We start from the raw sequence: 822 nt of genomic DNA on the forward strand, positions 1-822 counted from the left end.
CAAAGAAGGAAAATCTACAGTCTGACTTCATTCAGTCAGTACGATGCTGCTTCCTCTTTATGATCCTGATCCTCATCCACACGACTGATCAAAGGACTTTATGATGAATCCCAAAAACCATATGAACTACAACCACTGCACTGTACAACAATTACAATATTAAAAAACCTACAGTCTTCAGTGTTGCAGAAATATATTTCTGTCACAAGAAGTTAAACTCTCCACTCCTGCATAAACTTCCTAATCTTACACCCAGGGCCGTTTTTAGCTGTTTGGGGGCCCCTACTTTGTCAAACTACGATGGGGGATTCTAAACCCTTTAAGATGATCCGTGGACATGATGCATCAATCTGTGACACTCAGATTTAACATCTCAAGTTGATCCAAGCAATTTAAACCTACAGAAAATGATAATAAAAGGTAAACAATGAGGCTCCTCTATGTCAAGACCTGCAACAGATGCAGCAGTTTCCTCAAAAATGTTTGTTTTTAAATTTTGAGAACAAAGTTCTTAAACATGAAACTTAACTCAACGTAAAAATTCTCTCCCCTCCCACCTGAAACAATAAGAAAATAAATACATTGGGGCCATTGCCCAGATGAACAGAAAATACATTAGGTTATTACTCAGAATAAAAATACAATGAACCACCATCCATAATAATGTGCAAACAATAAAAACAAAAAACTAGTCAGAATAATACTAATGTTGCTGGTAGTAAGGAGCTTTTCACATGTAACACCACAATCCCTTCAGGACCATTTTAACTGTATAACATGATGACACTACTTTGTGATCATGATGTTTATGATCAGTCTTAT

The sequence above is a fragment of the Seriola lalandi genome, unplaced genomic scaffold (genome assembly GCF_002814215.2).
Source record: "Seriola lalandi dorsalis isolate HSWRI2012SDOR001 ecotype SW California unplaced genomic scaffold, Sedor1 jcf7180002050491, whole genome shotgun sequence".
Classification (NCBI taxonomy): Eukaryota; Metazoa; Chordata; class Actinopteri; order Carangiformes; family Carangidae; genus Seriola; species Seriola lalandi.